This window comes from Sylvia atricapilla, chromosome 9, assembly GCF_009819655.1.
Source record: "Sylvia atricapilla isolate bSylAtr1 chromosome 9, bSylAtr1.pri, whole genome shotgun sequence".
In the NCBI taxonomy this organism is placed as follows: Eukaryota; Metazoa; Chordata; class Aves; order Passeriformes; family Sylviidae; genus Sylvia; species Sylvia atricapilla.
The window spans coordinates 20268444-20286954 of record NC_089148.1 but is presented as its reverse complement, the minus strand read 5'-3'; the positions used below and the strand labels follow the sequence as shown (position 1 = coordinate 20286954).

At 43.0% G+C, this 18511-nt stretch overlaps 1 long non-coding RNA gene across 2 annotated transcripts; it reads right to left on the bottom strand.

The window, feature by feature from the left end:
- Window positions 1–4457: 4457 nt before the first annotated feature.
- On the bottom strand, window positions 4458–10085 carry LOC136364960 (uncharacterized). Of its 2 annotated transcripts, none has more exons than XR_010744235.1 (3): window positions 8890–10085; window positions 7721–8774; window positions 4458–7382 (listed from the first exon to the last, which is right to left on the bottom strand). It is a non-coding gene; the product is annotated as an uncharacterized lncRNA (long non-coding RNA). The 2 variants fall into 2 exon arrangements; XR_010744236.1 differs by lacking the exon at window positions 4458–7382 and having other exon boundaries at window positions 7413–8107; window positions 8708–8774.
- Between the last annotated feature and the right edge of the window lie 8426 nt (window positions 10086–18511).

The window sequence follows — 18511 nt, the reverse complement described above, 5'->3', positions numbered from 1 at the left end:
AAACCTGATTCATCTGAATCAACTGCTTATAAGTCTATCAAAGGTGAATGTTTTAGCTCTTTCCCTGGCATAAAACCTATTGAGAGAACTCAACAACTGAAAGTCTCTGGTTGGCTACGGAACTATGTGGAAAATCACGCTATGAAAACCAGTGCCCATAAAGGAGACAGAGGAGTCCTGCTTTATTCGAATAAAGGGAGAGAGTCCACTGGAGCACGTGCCCGCATGTTTTCTCTGAGTTTCGGAAGGCGCAGCCTCCTTTTATCCTAAACTCCCGGCCGCATGTTGCCCTCTTCCTTTCCCCATTGCTGAGGTAGCAGGAAGGTATAGCCTTCCCAAACCGCTTACCACACGTCCCCAGTTGGACCTGTCATTTTACGCCGAACTTCAGGAAGTCAAGCTTATGCAGACTCACTGGTCTGTTTCGGAAGCCAAGCCCTCTGGGCTCTGTAGCAAACCTGCTGTTTGAAGTTAATAGAGACAATAAGACCTATTTCAAACACATAAACACCCATACCTTCACCCATCAAATTGTTTGTAAAGACATTAGCATACATCTTCCCTAAGGGGAAGTCAACCTAAGGGGACCTGTTTAAAGGAGAGCAGGATTTATACTGAAGTGTCTGAGAGGGAAACTCAGAATAGGAGACTGTCAAAATGGTAAGCATTATTATGAGATGTTTAGGCAAAAGGCCACAGACAAGGAAGGGACAAGCAATGGTAGACCAGGGAAAACTAAGAAGATTGGGTTGCATTGGAAAAGGGATATTTGCAGGGAAGCAGGCTGCTGGTCAGTATGTTTGTGTGACTGAGCCCCATTAATTGCCACTGTCTGTCCGACCTTCCTTTCAAATGCAGTTTTTATCGATTTTTCATGTGATTGATTGTGTATTCTGTTCTGTGTCCATGCATATGAGCTGATAATGAACTCCAAGCCAGTCGGCTTTGTGAGTCACATGAGTGGTTTGGGAGACAAGTGCTGGGAGACCCTTGAAGGATTTTTCCCTATGCACACATCCTTAGAAGCAGGATCAGGCTATGCATGCTGCCTGCATGCATGTTGGGGGTCTTTAAAGACCAAGACTGAGAATAGGCAGAAGCAGGTCCGTGCCACCTAATACTCATTCATAGGAAAATTATGCCAAAAAACTATTTTTGGGAATCTCTCCGCTATTCTCCTAAAGCATATATATGTATTCTGCGACTAATCATCAGCAAATTTTCTCATTAGAGTAATACTAGACTGTCAAGAGTCACGGGGTTAAGCCTCTATAATTCGTCATGTTAAAAATCTGAATTCAAAAAGTCAGATGCAGCCCCTGAAGAGGTGAGTGATCATTGAAATCAGCAGTTTCATATTGACTTCAGGAGGCTCTGAATTGGACCCATGCACACCATGTCAAGATTACTTAAAATTTGTATGCAACTCCCCAGTGTTCCTGTGAAAACGACCGCTGTCCTATGTGTCCTTTCATGGTCTGAAGAAGTTACTGTCAGCAGAGGTGGTTGTTACAGAGACATGCATCTGTCAAAGAAATGAGGGTATGTGACAAAGAGAACACCTGATTATGAAAAATTTGGTTTCATACAGAAGAGGGAGTATAGCCCTGAAAACACAAAGGTTTATTTGGGCTTACTGTCCCAGAACCAGAAGCTCAAGGAGAAGAAACTGGATCTGGGGACAGATCAAGACTACTGCAGGTATAACATACAATTTTTTGGATTCAGTACAAACAGGTCACCAAAAGCGTATTATTTTAGACTTAATTATGATCAATGGGCCACTGTTGGTTTCAGACGTTTTAAAACAAAGGCTCCTTCTTTCCTCCCTGCAGGACTCCAAAAAGGAAAAAAATCTAAGCTAAGCAAAGTAAAACAAAATAGAGACATAAGAAGAGAAGGGGAACAGACCAGCATTGTACTTCATTTGTTCTCAATGATCAAAACATGAATGTTTCAGTTCAGTGTAGAATCTCCCTGTACAATCACATTCTGCTCTTGTATTCATGTTCTACTGCTTCCTTCGGTTTGTTTTCTCAGGGATTTTTTTCTTGTAGATTCTTCAGAGCAGTACAGGGATAAGAGAACAGTAAGTGATTTTCTTTTTTCCAAGAACAAACAGCAGCATGGTTACTGTGAAATACATTTCTTCCACAGTTCAGTACTGTGACTACCCACACCCTCTCATCTTCTTCCCAAGCACTGTGTTTTCGTCTGCCCTTTCTTTAAAAACACTGTCTAAAACCTGAAGAAATTCTGTCAAATAACTATCAATTGCTGCTAACAGTGGTTAGCAACCAGGTACCAACAATTGTGGAAGCCTAACACTAACACAATTTAATTTGAGTTGATTTACATCTCACTGAAAATAAGGGAGAGGGTTCTTCTGGCCTTTGGTGAAAGGCGTCTAATAACACTGTTCAGAGCAGGTGTGACTGACATAATGTTTAAAGCTACAGGAGTACATCTCTCCAACAGCACCTCTCTCCAGTGCCATTAAAGCAGTGTTCACAGCAGGGAGATATATATATATATTTAACCTCGATGTCCACTGATACTTGACATTTTCAGGAAAAAGCCTTCTTTGCATTTTAGGATGGTGGGGAGTTGGGCCAGAACACAAAAATTACACTGATTCTTTCTAGGACATGAAATCTAATCCCCTTTGTTTCTTCTTAGATATTAACATAGCAGCAGATCCTTCCTTCCCAGCTTCACAGAACCATGGTAACCATCCAGAGCCACACTGATTTCAGGCCTCTTATGTCTGTTATCACAGCATAAATCAGAGCCATAATATGGATTTCCAAAACTCAAATATGCTCTCCGAACGTATATATTGAGAACACAAGCATAAAAAAATGCCCTAAAATTCAGCAAGAGGGAGTGGAAACATCCTAATGCAGAAACTAATAATTCTATCCTTTCCTCCAGGGAAAAAAAAAAAACCACTTAGAATATGGATTAAAAATCAACCAAACTTAACAAACTTCTCTATGTAGCTCCTTTAGAGGAAAGACTAGGAGCTTTCAAATGTGCCATAAGACAGACCTGCTGGAGCTTGTACACTGGATGGCCATGCTGGAGTCTCATCAGCATCCCACTGGCAGCAGTGAGTATTTGTCAGAGACAGTCATTGCTGTAACTCTTAGGCCACAGTAGAACATGGAAGTTTGGGTAACAAATCCCATCTCATATTTTGGCTTGGTTTTTGGCATGTTTGCCAACAGCTGGTTAATTGGTAATAGAGAGAAGATATCGGCTTCAATATGACACAGCCTCAGAGGAGAAAGTACCTTTGCAGAAGAGCTTCCTAGTAATTGTCAAATTATTAGTGAAGTGCTTTACTTTTCTTGAATGCAAATACAAAAAAAAGGCAATTATGCTTATTGCTTTTTATATCTACAACTTGCTTTTACTTTACACTCCTTGGAGTCCAGCTCCAGTTATTATCTAATCACACAGAAAAGTGCTGCAAGAGGTGTGTGGGACTCTGGTCGGGCTGTTTGCCCTACAGCCTTCACACTGGGTGAGTCAGAGCTCCCTGCCCTAAGCAAGGACAGAACAGAACTGGAGTTGCTATTGCTCCTTCTCTCTCAGTCAGCCCACTTATGTCCTGGAGCATTTCTTTCAGTTGCTTGTTATGTGCCCATTTGCTCTCATGTTAGAGATACCTGTGCCATACCCCTTCCTAACTTTCTCTTTCCTTAAAAAGAAAAAAAAGCCAAACAAGACAATAAACTAACACAGACATACATATTCATTGCCTGTATTTTTCAGCCCTTCTGTATAGGTAATTCTGTATCAGAAAGAGCACAAACTCAATTCCATTTCTTTCATGCTGCAGTGGGCTTGCATGTGGGTTTCCTACAGGAACTGTTCACAGAAATACAAGACTGCCCATGCGCCTGTGCTTCCTTCCTCAAAACTGCCATGAAGTCAGAGACTTTAAAAATACATTAAAAAAGAGGGGGAGAAAACAAAAAAGTTTGAGTGTGTACATACACACATATTTACACTTGCAGGCTACTTTCTCAGCCGTTGCTCTTGAGTTTTATTCTTGCACTTTTCAGTGTGACAGAGCAGTATTTTTTCTCATTTCCAATTTATAGTTTTTATTGTTACTTAAAGCTCAAATTTTCATATGCTCTTGAGTCAGACTGCAGACGTGTACAGCAAAAACTGGTACAGGACTTGTGACAGAATTACCAGAATGTCAGCATATGATTTGACATAACATTTCCCTTTTTTTTTCTGTGTTTCCAAAGTAGTTCATGCCAGGAACAATTTCCACATGCCCCAGTACATCCTGCTGTAAGAGTGCTCAGCATTTTTTCCTTTAAACTATGTTGGTGAGTATTACTGAAGGACCTAGAAGGATTTTTCTTATAATGCAGGAAGAGAAAATTGCCCTGTGTTTTTGCTGAGTCTATAATACAGTGTGTACATCACAGAACTTTCATGTAACAGTTTATTTCCAGGTTACTGACATTTTATAGGGAACTGCTGCATAGTTTTATGAGAACAAGGTACATATGCAAGACACTTTAAAAGTGTAAGAGAAGAAAAGAGCTACAGCTTCTTTCTCACACTGCATTCATGTTTACTTCCCATGCACTTCAAGGATGATAGAAGTTTCAGCAAACCCTTAACTGTTCAAGGCTCATAAAACTTACTGCTGCACATATTTCTGAAGCAGATTTTTGTATGTAGTGCAACATGAAAATTTAATGCTAAAAAATAATGATTCTCTGTGCTTCCCATTTGTTTTGCTTTGAATTACTCTACAGTGAGGACCCTCACATAAAAGTATTGCAGTTTCTGTGAAATGTCTGATGATTACACACTCTGTTAGCTCAATAATTGTGCTGGTAAACTCACTTTGGAGCCTTGGTGTGGAGACAGGATAGGCTTGTTCACTACAAAAGGTGGCTGCTGTGCCACCCTGTGTCAGCAGCCAGGGCAGCAGCTCTTAGGGTGTCATGGATATGAGTGCCTTGGCACTGATGGAGGTCTCACATTCCCCCAGCCCTATCCTGGGAAAGAAACTTCTCTTTATGGTCTGAAAATGGCTTGTGCCCTGGTAACTACCTGCTCTGCTCTGCAGTGCAGTTCTCCCTGCCAGGAGACTGCTTCTTCTGCTGAGGCCAAAGCAGCTCATCCAGAAAATTATAGAAAGCATCTGCTCATTAGCAGCTTTTCCTTCCTCCTCCTCTTGCACTGTACTTGTTACTCTGGGTCTCAAGTCCTGGCATGAATGTAAAGATGCTCTACAGAATGAACTAATGAACATATTCATTAGTATGAGTATCGCAGTATCTGTCAACATTTCCTCCACGATATTTGAGAACACTTTGAAAACAGTCCTGGCTGTCTCTCAGAAATCCTTGTGAAACATGGATTTCACTCAGCTCTCTGCTCCAGGGTCATATATTTGTTGGGCATATGGTTCCAGTGAGATTCATCATCTGTGGTCCCAATCCAGAAACACTTGAAGTGCAGATAACCCCATCTAACCACAACTATAGATCCTAATGTGGGTGCACAACAGGGTTTTTCTGTACAGGTGTACAACTTCCCCCTTTTTGAGGGCTTTTAAAAATCTCATTCTTTCATCCAGTTTATGTGCATTCACACAAATAGCTAAATCAGCACTCCTCATGGGAATTTCTGAGAGAGGGCAGGAGTGTGGTGATGGGGGATTCAAAGGCAATTTTTCTCACCTATTTTTGCTACCAAGGGACATGTACTGCTAGGTTAATGGATTCACCCCCTTCACCGCTGAGATTCCCCTGCACAAATCCCAGAAGTATTTTAGGTAGCTCTGGGAGGGAACTGTGAAGATTTGTATTTTAACCTTCTAAGTGGTGTATGTTAAGCATTCTTTGACAGAAAGGTCAAATCAGCATTCAAACAAGAAAGAAATACATACATTCCCCCCTCCTGTCAATGATTCCCACCCAGCTCAGATGTGTCCAGACATGGGCACTGGTGAACTGGTTTTGTTATGGGCTCTGAACCAGATCTAACCTGTGGCTGAGATACACCTCTCTTTCTTTCTCCCTTCACAATTATGACTTCACCAACTACAGGCAAACTAACAGAGATCTACAGTATAAGGGATATCTGCTTATGTATTTTTCTATGAGAGGCAATAATCAAATGCAAACATATACATCTAACATAAAGTTAGGCCCAGAGACCCAGAACACCAGGATTAGTGCTCCATGAAGCAATGGGCTTGCCTTGCCTCCTGCAGCATTCCTGCACACAAAATACCAGGCTTTGGAAATGTATATACTGTGGGCAAAGCCTCACACTGGCCCCAAGCACTCTGGTTGCTCAGCTCACACCCACAAGCAAAGGCCTGTTCAGGCTCCATGTGGGTCAGAGTCCATGTGGGAGTTGGCTGCCCCAGGAACTGATGCAGGCTAGACTGGCTGTAGCTTTATCCTTGTATTACGTTCAAGGAATTTTTCCTGCATTGCGCTTCTTTAGTGGAATTTATATGCAGAGCCAAAGACTGCTCCACAACCACCTCAGAAAAGTGTGATTCATCAGACGGCATTTGAAAGGGGCCATCTCAGTGTCTGTCCCCTGGAAAAGCCCTGGCTGTACCAGCAAAATTTTCTGGTTGCAGTGCTTCTGGAGGTGGAATTCTGTTCTGGCGGGCATTCCTAGCAGACACACATACTTATCTTTTCAGTGTATTACTAACAAACACTTTTAATTCACTCATCAAGAACAGGCTTTCAGTATTACAGCAAAAAAAAAGAAATGTTTCCATGTTATTTCTGGAGGCTTATATAATTTTTCCACTTTCTCCTTTCCTCTGGGCACCACCTCCCTTGCATAATTTCATTAAGATGTATAAACTCTCCAGAATATATATCAAGGGAAGGAGAGCAAAAGCAGCAGTAACAGAAGAAAACACCAAAATATCACTTTCCATCCAAGTTACACAAAAAAAATTGCAAAATTCCTTGGCACCAGAAGCATGGGAAATCAGAGCCACCTACTAGCCAGTGAAGGTGGGGTTCCTGTGTGCACTGTCAAGGCTGTGCCAGCAACAGTAGGAGAGGTATTTTCACAGACATTTGAAGTAGAAAGTCTCAAGACACTTTGCTGACATCCATACCACTGCTGATCAAACCAGCGAAAGGCAGCAGCACTGGAACTGTGCTGTGATCATACCCTGCCTTATCATGTAAGTCCAGCTCAAGTGAAATGGTCAGAGATTTCCATGTATTTTTTTAAAACACAGAAACCAAATCAACCTGCTGTTAAATGTGGGACACCTAGGAGATCAACTGTAGAATGTGAGGTTTTGAATTAAAACTTCGTGTCATCTTCGACTTCTTAGAGGCATCTTCTTTGAGGATCTAAGTAAGAATAGGGAAAAAGAAAATTAAAGTTGTTTATTAAGTCCTATAGCCCTGTCAGGTCTGATTCCTTCAGCAAATTAAAGAAATTTGTAAACTGACCACAGCCAAGGTAGTTCCCAATATGGTCAGGATTCCTCCAGCCAAATGAGGGCTGTGCCAGACCAACTGCCTCTCCATGAATTTTCACCAGTTCCCTCCTGAAGGAGGACATACAAGTTATTCATTTAAAGCTACTTTCCAGATGCTCTAAGTCACAAGAAAAGCAAAGCTATATATCAGCAACCATGGATATGGCATTGTCAATTCTAGCTCTTGGATTAAATCGATATGCTCACCATTCATGGGAAATGGAAATTAATTGATGGTCTTGGATCTTTTCCCAGCAGTGTCCACTGCTCCGTGCCACCGGAATGAATACCACCATCTGGCTCTCCTCTTCAGCAAAACACACAGAGCAGAGCAAAGGAGTGACCTCCCTTCTCAGCTCCCTGTGTAGTTCTGGATCCGGGTGCCAGGGCAGGGCTGACCAGCCAGGTGCTCGCTGCTATGTCCCTGGCTGAGCCAGATCAGCAAAGACAGGGTGATAACATAAAGATTGGACTTTTCTTTTCAGCCACAAGCATGTTTCTTTACCTGTAACTCCTGTCTTTGTAAATATTTATCTGCAAGTGGCATCTGAAGAGCCACATTCTGTACAGTGTTTGTATTTTCTCTTGGCATGCCTGGAAGTGAAAATCAATAAAACAAAGGCAGTTTCACTTGCAGGACTTTGAAGCCATGGTGTTTGCCCAGTAAACACCCCATACGCAGTGCTTTACTACTAAAGAGAACCTCACCAAAGTAAAAACATTGCAGGTTTGAATCCTGATCCTAGAGCTTGTAAAAAGACGCATACAGAAGCTGAAGGACTGAGTTGTACAACTCTTGCAGCACTGAGCCCTTACCTGAGCACAACCAGCCCACTGAGAAGGCCTGGCACAAAAATATTCCCCACAATTCTGTGGTTTCAATAAAACAGCAAATTTGTTAATGAAGGATGGCTTCATCTCCAAAATGGCCCTGAATTTTAGAGAGTGGGTTTTTTTCTGATAAAGTTAGCATAAATATACAGTAACATCCTTTCAGGAAGAATGTTCCCCACATACTAATAGGGTGATACAGTAGAATGGTTCCTTCAGACTAGAAGCTTTGCACTAGATTTTATTAGGGAAGAAGAATTTAGCCAGAATTTTTCCTGTTCCAAATCATCAGCAATAAAAGAAGAAAACAAAACAAAGCCCACAGGGAAGAGAAAATAAAAACTGCAGATATTGTTGTCAAACCTTTAGCAGGTTGAAATCAGAGCTACCATGCACAATGGCTCAAGTCTGCAGTTTTCAAAACAGGCATCTGGAAAAAAAACAAGTTTCTATTAATTTTGAATGTGAAGCCAAAGAAATTCAAGACAAACATTTTGGTGATAGAAAAAAGTCCTTTAAGAGGGGTAAGAGCAGGAACAGCTCACCTCCACCCCAGTTAGTGATGATACTGTGAGAAGCAGCCCAGGTTTTTTTGAGGATTGGAGCTCATTCAACCATATGATTTATATGAGCTTCAGGAGGTGAGCAGTGAAGAGGCAGAACAGCCCTGTGAACAGTCAGCACATTGAACTGCAGGATTTCTTTGCTTTCTGTGATGTGTTAGGACCAGTTCCAAACTCCTCATAATCATTGCATTAATCTCACAAGCTGTGCCTCACTTCAACCCTGCAACATTAGAAACAGGAAATTTCCATCCCCTGGCCTTTGACAGCCACTTAGCCACTGCACCTTCAAATGTTGTGACCGCTTCAAGAGACAGTAAGAGTCTCTGTCTGCTCAGCCTGAAAAAACCTTTGCATTTGTAAGTCAGCTCAAAAGAACTCCTAAAGGGTTGGCTCATTCTGCCTCAAAATCAGCACATCCCTCAGCAACCCCTAGCATGCAGGTGAGGTGGAGGAGCCCTGTCTAGGCCCTTTTGTGGACAGTGCTCTGAAGAGACAAAATCAGCAAAAGCCAGGCACCAGTCATCCATCCCTTCCTCTCCTTGTGTCAGACCAGAAGGACGTGCCTGCCTTTAGTACAAATCAGGGAGGATGGGATAGCAGTCCCTTCTACCCCTGTGAGCAGGAGTAGAACTCAAGCATCCTTTGCCAGCAGTGACTGAAGTCCCATCCTTGTCTCCTGCACAGGAGCCCATGCTGAAGCCAGTCCTGGAAGGCCACACAAGCTCACATCACTCAGGAACCAGCAAATGATGGAGCATCCTGCAAACAGCAGGGAGGAGAGGGGTCTTGCGAGGGAGGAGCCCCCAAACAGGGAGCACATACCATTGTTTGGGTCTACTTGTGTGACACAATCAAAGAAGTATCTATCAAAGGTTGTGGCTTACACCAAGGAGTAAATCTTCTCCCCTCTGAGCAGACGGTGTTTGTATGCCTAGATGACACTGCTGGCTGGTCTGGAAAAAGCAAAATAAGTGCTCTAAAGGATGGACAAAAATGAGACAGAGAACAGGGAATTTAGGTTTCCTGTCACAGAAAGTTATCTCAAGCAACCTCTAATAAAGGTGTCCTGATGGAGGAATTGAACCCATGCCTGAGGCTGGCAGCCATCCTGTGTGCTCTGCAGCATCAGCACACTGCAGTTGTGGTGCCTCCTGATGGGAAGATGCTCTCCACCAGGGCATCCCATCCCGACAGCAGCCAAAGGAGATGCTACAGATCCTAGGGAAATCAGGGCAAAAGTCAGGGCCATGCCACGGCAGAAGTAGTTTCCATGTATTTGATAAACTTCCCTAGAGTTCTCTCCCATTAACTTCCTTTGCATCCTCTTGAGACTAAGAAAACTTGTATCATCCCCAATATCCTGTAGCAAGGCATTTCACAGCAGTAAACCTCCTAAACAGCATCACAGCAAAATACTTTTGTACTAAAATGAGAGTTTAGAGTTGTTTTTCTTCCCCAAAATGTGTCATTTACACTTACTGACAGGAGACACCCCTGCAGGCAGTGGGGCTGCTGAGGGCCATTGATCTTGGGTCTCAGGGCATTTTTAACCCAAGTCCTTGTAAATGGCCCAGCCCCACTACACATCACAGCATGGGAAATCTCCCCCAGGCACCCGATCTGCTCCATTCTCATACACTGAGGAACAGCATTTCACACTGAGGCCTATTAGCTGTGAAGCACTGGAAATGCTGTGGCCAGCAGGACAAGTGGAGAACCAGCACCTCCACTTTTCCACATCACACAGGACTGACATAGTTTTATTATATCCAGTGCCTACTCCAGTTTGCATCTGTCCGTTCATCCTTTAAGCTTCTTTGAACTCAAGTCTTGCACAGAGCTAATCGCACCACCACCATTTTGCTAATAATAGCAGTAGCCCTTCAGGCAGTCAGGAACACTGATTGCTGCCTAACAAAACCACAGCGATGCTACATCTCGGAGGTCTCCTCCATTACCAGCCCCTTCTCAGTCTGGTGAGGAGAAAGCAGCAGAATGTAAAGCTAAAATGCTCATTTTTGGACCCTCCAAGCCCCAGTGAGGTTTTCAATGTTTCACAACCCATGTTGTCTGCTTCAAACTTCTCTGGGGCGCTCAGCAATTAGAAGCCCTGTAAAGAATGTTAAAAGCATTTAACAAACAAATATATTCAGAATTAAAGATGTTGCTAAGGATGATCAATGCAAGAACAAACACAAACAAAGCTCCACAGGCAAAAGGACCTGGATATAGGGAAGTAACCCTGCTGCCCTCCTCTGAAATTACCTTTAACAGTGGGTGCAATTCTGTGGGGCAACTCCTTCAGAGACACCCTGGCTGGGAGCATACCTGCTCTTCTGGGATAGATGTGGACAAGATTCACTTGACTTCCTAGCAGGGAGGAGAAAGGCAAGTTTCAAACCATGCTGTACCTGCTGTCTACATGATTATTTTACAGTCTTTTAATTACTTCAGAAAAATGTTTTAATTAAGACCTCTTCTGCAGAGTTCTAGTTCAAAACTGCAGCCTGTCAGCGTTACTGGTCATAAACTGAAAGAAGAGGAAGTCCCTGAGAGAGGACATGGTAAAGCTCCTTTGTGCAATGACTGTGGCCTCCTGGAGCTGACCTCTGTCTTGCAGGCAGGACAGTGAATCACGGGGGTTTCAAATCAGCAGCACCCGGGGAAAACACCCCTGCTCTGGGTGAAGGCTGAAATCTGCAGTGAGAGGAACATGCACTTCAGAGCCATAAACAGCTCTGAAGGTTTGAGAATATTCCCAAGTACTATTATTCATCCACGAGTGCTGACTGGCAGGGACAGCATCACTGCACACACACTCAATTTTAAAGCCAATTTACTTAACTAGATTTTAGTACAAAGACAGCTAGAAACCGATCACATTCTCCTGGGTCAGATCATGCTGGCATTTTCTTAGGTCTCAAATACACAAACCAATACTGACAGTGAGCAATTTACAACCCAGCTGGCCTTTGCCTTTCATTAAGCACATTTCACAATTTCAATAGCTTAAAACCCGAGGCTCTGAAAGGCACCTGGTTTCCAGCTCCACTGCATTACAGCCCTACAGACCTGGGTACATACTCCACTTACCAGTATTTTACATCTACAGGATATTCTTGCAGCTACAGACTGGGAAGAACTCCACAATAAAACTCCCATGATGGGTAATGGCCTGGAGGGCTTGGAGACCAACCACTGCCTTCAGATGAATCCCATGGACCTCAGAGAAGCCAAACAGCAGATGAGGGCAGCAGACCCTGTGCAACATCCTGCCACTGCCCTCACCAGCCACCAGACCAAAGGCACCTTACAAAACGGCCTCTGAATTCCCTTTCTGTGGAAGGCACCAGAAGTCCTGTGGCCAGATGGAGAGCTGGGAAAACGGGACATTGTGTGGCACTGTTGCTCCTGGGGAGTCTTCTTCTGGCTGTGTGTCCATCATCAGGGTCAGGGCACTACATTGGGAGGCCTCAGCCCACATCCCATTACAGACACCACTACTTTTATCAAACTTGGTAAACTGAGAGGATTGAGAGGACAGAAACAGGAGTTACAAACCACACAAAAGAAAGAGAGGCTGAAGGAAGAGGTCTAACCCAGAGCAGAGAAGAAAACAGAAGGGTGGAGGAGAAGCACTCACTGCAGAAGAGGCTGTGACAATCATCAGGTGTTCTCTGCATCCTCTTTGAACAGGGCTAGAAACCTACAACGCAATTTCCAACAAAGATATGGGAGGCTCTCGAGACACAAAATTGCAGGAGCCATGGGGATGCCTATGGAAACTGCAATTAAAGAATGTTACGGCAACCCCTTCCCTAGAGGGCTGCAGGAAGAACGTGGTTCCCCGCAGCTGTGTGGTCTGGAAGTGGACAGTGCCCCGCCTGCCCCCAGCACTTGGACGCTGCAGCCTGGGAGCAGGAGGCTGGGGGCTGGTGGGGAGCTTCAAGGCCTGCTGTGCTGGCAGAGCTCTACCCCACCCGGGCATCGCCTGCCAGCCGGAGGAGGGACAGTCCCCTCACGGGGGGACGCTGCAGCTCCCAGATTAGACTCTGGCCAAGAGTCTAATTAGATAGTGCCGGGGTTTCCCTGCAGGGCGCTGCCGAGCACGCAGCAGGGCAGCAGGGCAGCTCCTGCTGGGATCAGTGCCAAGATGAGCTTATCACGGATATGGCACGGGAACAGCAGGGGAAGGAGGGCATGTAAGCAGCCAGCTGCACAGGCACCCTAAGGCCCTGCTCTGAGAGGCAGAGGGGACAGATGCTAAGAAACAAAATAGAAAAAAAGAGGTTAAGTCATACAGTGCCCCGAGAATTTGAACTTGGCTCTAGGCAGGATCCCCTGTAACTTGCATTCCAGATTTTACACTATCTTTCTAAAACTTCTGAAATTTCAAGCCAGAGGTGAGGGCTCTACCTCACCTCAGGACCATTTATTCCCTTTCCCCCCCACTCATTCTGCATTTTTTCCTATTATCACAATCCCCATCTTTCAGAAAAATCGCATGTTTCATTCAACAGTATTCCCTTTATTTCGTGGTTAAGGGCGCATCTTTCTTGAATGCCATCTCCCATAGATGCCTCAGGAGGAGTGAGGTAAATCTGGCTTCCCCAGAAGAGTGGACCCTCCATGGGGTGCTGGCAACAGCCACAACACCAGAGCTTCTCTGACCTCAGCCAGAGCACCTCTAACAATACCCTCTGGGGTAAGCCTGCCTGCCTCAGGCCAGCAACGTTGGCTCTGGAGTTACTGCAGCATGGTGCTAGGGAAAATGGTTTTAAAATCCCTTTTTACAAACCACGTGACGCAGCAAGAAGACGCAGAACTGGTTAGCAGAACAGCAACATGTTCGTGCATTTATTCCTAATGGTCTATACAACCCGGTCCTAACTTGAAATTTTATTTATGGGCACAGCATGTTCATTTTATGGGAACAGACCTTCTCTGTGCTGGAAGACTGCAAGCAACTGTGGTGCTAATTTAGAAGATGGCTTTCTTCCCAAACAGTCATCATTAAACCAATAACCCTGTGTTACCTCCAGCATCAAGGGGCAATGTGCTCTTGGAGGCAAGACAGAACAAAGGTCCCAGCGATAGTAATTGCAAAGGGCTTAGGGGCTGTTCTCTTCATGGAAGAGAGATGCAGCCTGGCCAAACTCCAGGTTGTGTGGTTTAAAGATCCTCACTTGAGTTGTATTGTGTTGATGTGCAGCATTACAGAGCTGCCACTTCTGCACCCATGCCTGGCTGAGTTACAGGAACTATTTTCAGTATCTCAGCCAGAAATGACATCTCTCATGACTTTGATCCTGGAATGAGTGTGTGTTTGTAACTAGCTTGGAAAATCTGTTTCTGAGCTTAATTCTAAAGCCTCATCTTTGCTACAGAAACAACTGTACTTAGTGACACAGTGTACCCTCCCTTGAGCAGCATGGGGAATGATTTGCTGTCCTGGGAAATTGGTCACAGCATAAACCCACAGGGTTTTGCAACTTCAATGTTTGATGCCTTTGGTTTAAGCGCTGAACACACTGTATAAGCACAGGCAGACAGCCTGAACTGGGAACTCTTCTACAGTGCTGAAATGCCAACCATTTGGGTAACGTTGTAAGCTAATCATTCGTTTGTGCAAGAATTTTATTAATTCACAGAGGGAGGCAAGGGATTAATGTCAGGGTCAAAATCACTGCAGAATTCATCTCAAATCTTTCAATTTATGTAATCTTAAGGATCAACTTGTATGTTCCTACAGCAAACTTGCTCAAGAAATTCTTTATTTAAATGCCTTCATAAAATATCTGAGGAAACAAACCACTCAGGTTTTGCAAGGGCTAGGGCTAGGATATCAGTCTCCAGCCTAAGACAAGGCAGCCGAGTGGATCCACTGCACCATGGTTGCCCTGCTGTCACTGGAGAACACAACTGTGGGTGCTGTACCTGTAACTGAACTGATGCAAGCTGTCCCTTACGGCTTTTTTCAAAGGAATCCTTTGAAAAGGAAACTTCAGTACTCCCAAGCTGTTCAGGATGCAACATATTCATGTAGCTGTCTGCCTGTACTTCTGAAAGCAAATTGGTCAATATATTTCTAACCATTTGGTTTTGCCTAAACAGAGCATTAGCAGTTGTCTTGCTGCATTTCTTCAACAGAGATGATTAAGTAAACAGCTTGTCTAGAGAGGCTGCCATTTCCATTGCTGTCTAACCCATTCTAAAATTGACAAACATCTGTCAGGAATGAGTTAGGGGACCTTATTTCTGCATGAGGCAGGGTAGCAAGCCTAAAGACATCTTGAAGTATCTTCTAGTTCCGCCCAGACTGATGATGATTTGCTGTCTAAATCAAATTGTGCTGGGATTACACGTAAGAAACACATTGACAGGGTTCTGCCATGCAGCTAATGGGGAAGAGCCTCTGCCTCTTGAATCTTTCTACATAACAATTTCTGCATGATTTGCGTTTTTCACAATCATTCAGGCATTTTACCTCCCTTAAAGAATCCATAGCTTATAGACAGGAAATGTAAGTGTTTTCAATATCCTTCACCCCAGGTGAGAAAAAGGCTGTACCAAACCTTAAAGTAGGTCTCAAGTCACAGGCTTAGCCTCCCTACTTGCTTTGGACTGAAAAGCAGTGCCATGGTCCATAGTGGTTTTGAGGCCAGTTGTTGCATAGAAATCAATCCCATCACACTGGGTGACAGCTGCCCAGATAAGCTCCCCTCAGCCCCCCGTGCCCCATGGCTCTGCTATCAGTAATAAGACCCCTCAGCAAATCCAAGACTCCCATGTTTAGCACCCTCACAGGGTCACAACCCAAAGACTCAACAGAAGCCCCATTTTTTATGTTCACAACAAGATGCAGAAAGTTACACGTGGGACTGTCAGGTTCCCTGATCAACTCCCCGTCTTGAGAACTAAGAAGTCTTAAAGCCAGAATCTGCTCCTGCACTAAATGACAATGACACAGCTGTAGAAGCACCTGCTTTAATTTGACTTTAAGTAAAGGAATCACAATCTAATCCACTGCCTTCATGTAACCACACATCACTAATTTCTCTGCACATCCACAGAAACACAATATACAGCTATTTCTGTAAGATTTTTATTAAAAATGCAGTCCACAAAGCAGAACCCCCATACTCAGACATGATGTACAGGGCCTGTGCATCCTGATTTGCTACCAGAGAGGGCAGCTCAGGACTGCAAAGTCATTTACGTGGCAGCAGAAAGCCTTTCATGAGTGTCAGCATCCTCCCTTACACCAAGAGGCTTTATAGCTGCTCAGAAATGCCATAGTTCAGTTTGCATCACTGGAAGCAGTTTCCAAAAGGTCAATTTACTGGAAAACTAAAGGATCTTTACCAAAATGAGTTACAGTGGCAGAAGCAAACAGAATGGGCAATTTCCTACTTCCTCTCATTTCAACAAACATAAGGTCTTTCTTCCAGAGCCATCCATACATGGGTTCTGCAGAATTTGATTAGCCAAATTAAAACAGTGGTAGGTCATTTAGATTGCACGCATGATTATTTTTTTTTTCTGAAGTACTGTGTTCTAGATAGAAACATACCTACAGGATTTACTGGGAGCAACTCATATCTCTTCCTTAGAGTACAGGCACCACAGAACAAATTTAGCATGAGGCACTTGAAAATCAGAGCTTTTACTATGCAAACACACTTTTCACCCATTAAAAAATAGATTAGAGAAAGATATAAACATCTTATTTATTAAATCAAATAGAAATGCAAAATATATTACACATGCCTTACATGGAAAAGAGATGAACTTCCAAGACTTTAAAGCAAAACTGTGTCAGTTGACACGCAGGAAACAGGAACATTATAAACAGTCACAAAGAGGAGGAAAGACTGGGGGGGAAGGTGACACAGGGATGCTGGGCAGTTCCTCCCCGCTCTTAGAAAGATCTCCTAAAAAACAAGAATGGAGTTTATGCTAAGCAAGCATTAGAAGCCTGAAATCAATTTTAACATACACTTATTTTGGAGAAAATTGTCTAAAGAGGTACATTTGGCTACTAACTAGTCAAAACAGTGGTCTAAGTTATGTATACCATACTCATTAAGTGGACATGGGTTTATTTTTTGACTATACCATAGTCATATGAAATAGACATGGGTTTATTTTTTGAACATCAGTAGGGCCAGTAGGAGAATCAGAAACACCAAAAAACATCTTTTAAAAACTAGGTCAATACGCAGCCACATTCTGTGCGACTCTGCTATTTAAAAAGAAAAAAAAGATGAAAAATAGAACTATTTTTCTAAATATTTTAATCATTTTGTCATCCTCCAACTTTTCCTCCCTCCTACACACAATTTCTTGGAAACTAAAATGACACTCAACAGCAAATACAAAGTATACACCAACAGTATAGTCCACAGTTTTTCTAGAGTCAAAAGTCCAGCAATTTTAAAGTGATCTATGTGCAAAAAATAAACAAATGAAAGAGTTTCTTAAAAAAAGAAAAGTCTGCTGCAGCCTTAACTCCTACTTTTAAAAAAGAATCTGAGGATTAGCACTAAGTTTCCCAATGGAGGATAGATCAGTAACTCCAAGTACTCGGCCTAACCTGCCACTTGGTGTTGCAAAACTGTCAACATCCCAAGTTTACTACCTGCTGGCAAGTGGAGAACAGACTATCCCCATGAAAAATAGGAAAACCACTATTTATAAACTGGTCTTCTGAAATACATAAACATATGGTGCAGGTATGTATTCAGAGACTGCTACCTACAGCTGAGAACAGTCCTCCCAGCATGACTAAGAGTAAATTATTAATAATAAAATGTGCAAGACTTCTAAGAGCAGTATTTGAAATGTTCCTGCCTGCTCAATGCCTCTAGGCCTAAACTATCTGCTCATTAATAGTGGTGTAAGTCAGGGCAGCTCTGGTGAAGTTACAGTAGAAATCACTGTGCATGAAGATTTCTGTGTGAGAACAGTCCCCTGAACTACGGACTAGTTCAGTCCTGACCACACTACAATAGGGAATTGTGTTTAAACCATGAGTAATCATGCAATCATCTCGCAGCATAGTACTTCTTTTCTGAACACACGGAATGTAAATGACTGAGATTTACAACTGATGATTTTGCAGATTTAATGGATTATATTTCTCTAATGGTTCTGGTGCAAATTTAGTTTAAAAAAAAAAAAAAAAAAAAAAACAAAAACAAAAACAAACCAACACCAAAAAGGCCAACCAAAAATAAAGAAAAATCCCAGGCTCACTGGTGTATCCTTTTTTTTTTTTTTTTTTTTTTAATTGGATGACTTATCTGGAACACAGTTAGGATTTCTAATGGTGAATAAGTGTTCAAAGACATCAGATCAGTTGGGCTGAGGTATGGTAAAGTTCAAATGTGAAAGACACCACAACAGGTGATAAAACTTAACCATGGTTGAGTGAAAAAGCAGATCTTATGTCTATTATTAGTCTAGTAAATGGAGATGACACCCCACCATCCTAAGCAAGGGCTGTGAAACAGAACAATCACCAACTCATAAAATGCCTTGAGTTTTCCAGATAAAAACTCAGAAGAGCAAAACATGAGCAGTAAAGTCACTCGGTGTT